General features: G+C 35.9%; 1 pseudogene; it reads left to right on the top strand.

Moving 5' to 3' along the window:
* Positions 1–544: 544 nt before the first annotated feature.
* On the top strand, positions 545–934 carry LOC119541398 (annotated as a pseudogene).
* Positions 935–2,544: the final 1,610 nt, after the last annotated feature.

Consider the following 2,544-nt stretch of genomic DNA (forward strand, 5'->3'; position numbering starts at 1 on the left):
AGAACATGGTATTCTGGGCAACATAATACATCCAAACCAGCACATACAACATATCTTGTTCTAAATATGGTAAATGAGCCTAAGTAATTTAGACAACCATTTCACTTTTGACAAAACTGGGCTTCCAAGATAATCCTCTTGGTGCAGAGTCAAAACTTGCAACACATTGTTTCTTTTTAACCCCTCTGCAGGCATCAGAAGCATTCCTTAGGTAAATGTATGCCAATGGCAGAAGAGGGGGAGATCATGTGTAAAGAAATGTAAAAGGCTGAAGTGTTTTTATATTTTAAAAATATTATCACACTATATCATGTGCATCCTTCTCAAAACCCCATGCAATAGCGGGCTCCAGGCCGCGGAGCGCGGATCCACTCTAAGAGCCACAAGCGCAGCGGCGGCGGAGCAGCCAATGCCACTCCCCGTCTTCCTCTAGGGTTTCAAGCCCCTTATCCTGTCTGCTCAGCGCTGTCGGTTCTGGAGAGCTGACCGGAGCTCCCTGGGAGCTGCAGGTGGTAAGTAAAAGAGTAATTTGTGAGTAAAAAATATGCCTCCCAAGTTAAAGCGCCACCTCGATGATGATAATGATGGTGTCACTGGTTCTGTGAAAAGTGAGAGGAGGAATTTTTGGAAGATGTTTCGGATAAAGAGGAGGACTTTTTTTTTTTTAAGGGGACCTGCTGGACCAAGATTTGGACCTAGAAATGATAAAATTAAGCATGCTTAGAATCAGGTGGATGAAGTTATTGATGTCATGCAAGAAAATACTACAAAGAAAGCTTGTCAAATAATGCAACTGTTTTTAGCAACAGATTCAAACAGCTTCCGAGGCAAATGTGGTGGCATGGATGCAAAATAAAAAGCCATCATGGCTTTGGTTGATGTTATCCTTTTGCTAGTGGTTATCATTCTCGTAGTTGTGAATCACCATACTTAATTTGATGACAGAGATCTTCACTAAGCAAGATCTGGGACAATAATAATAATAAAATAATTTAAATGAAACCCATGTATATAACATTCAAAACTTCTTTTTTGAGAAACTAAGAGGCAAGTATCACTTCAAGTTGGAGCATTGAGAATGTCCAATTATCTTCTTCCCTTTGAACAAAATGTCATTTTAATAATTTATGTTTAAGGCAAAAATAACCAGCCCCTGTTTTGCTACATTCCAAGGATCTAATTTGAAACTAGACACTTACCAATTAATGATTTGTGAATATAGTTAAAAACTGATGATAATATTTCATTCTACTATTTTAATGGCATACGGATTTAAATTATTGCATCAGGATGGGGGGTCACAGTTGGGGTAAGGGAACCTACATAGAGCAACAAATCCTTATGCTAAAAGAAATACACAACTGTTCAGTCAATATTTGCAAAAAAATCATTCTTCTCTCATTACAGTTACTCTGCAAGCAATTTCCACAACGTTTAGAGGTAACAAAAGTTAAATTAAGTGTTGCTGTCTTCAGCTATAATCTGAAAACATTCCAATAATCCTGTTTTTGACTGTATAAGGGAATGTATAGTAATTTTTTGGCATTTGGATTATGGACATGGGAAATATGAACAGTGTGAAAAGTGTAGTATGACACCATAAAGCTTGAAATAATGAAAGTAATGAAGAATGTCTTTGGAGTGTTTGAAAACCCCATATATAGCTGCAATTAATGAGCCAGACTGTTTTCAGTTATTCTCCAATAAGGAGGGACCAGTCAAAATGTGAATAAATGAAATCCACAGGTAACTTATTCCCTAACTTTATTTAAATTAATAGCTTTCCTCATTAACTTCAGCTAGCCCTTTCACCAGAAGTGCTGAAAGCAGCAAAATCATCTGTTTAAAATGGGATACCTTTGTCTTCCTTTGATCATCCTCTGGGAGATGCATATTGTGTCAAATCAGTCAACACTAATGAGGAATCAAAAGTCAGGAACCTAGATAATCTATATACAGGGCAATCAGTAAGTAAGTAACCAAATGCTAGGTGGTCATGTTAATCTCAGCCTCTTTTTATAACCATAAGATGTGTTATCAAGTTAAGTTTAAATTGTGCCAACCTCCTTGGGTTGTTTAAGCAAGTCAGAGTGAAAATACATAGTCCACTACCGTATGTGGGGAGGAAGCGTTGTAATAAAATTGAAAACTCTACAGAAACTTGTATACATGGACATTTTGAGAATATATATAACTCCCTAAATTTGAAATCAGGTTAGTAGAAAATAGCAGTATTTAAATAGGAAAAAAAAATTATCCTATATAGGTTTTATTTCTTTGGTTATTTTAATTCAAAATGTGTGAAATGTAGAATCTTTTTTTTTTTTTTAATTCTATGGGATTAGTACTAACAGTCAAAAATGTTCTGTGTAGAATAGGAAGAAATTTGAAGGGAGAAAGCCAATTAAGAGACACTCAAGACACCTGCAAATTATGAAGCTCTAAATATAATCACTAAATTTTATAGTTTGCTAAGAGCATTAAAAATGTCTCTGGTCTCTGCACTCTTTGTAGATGTTAATTAATGAACAAATGGGCTGCTGA

Source organism: Choloepus didactylus, chromosome 8 (assembly GCF_015220235.1).
Source record: "Choloepus didactylus isolate mChoDid1 chromosome 8, mChoDid1.pri, whole genome shotgun sequence".
In the NCBI taxonomy this organism is placed as follows: domain Eukaryota; kingdom Metazoa; phylum Chordata; class Mammalia; order Pilosa; family Megalonychidae; genus Choloepus; species Choloepus didactylus.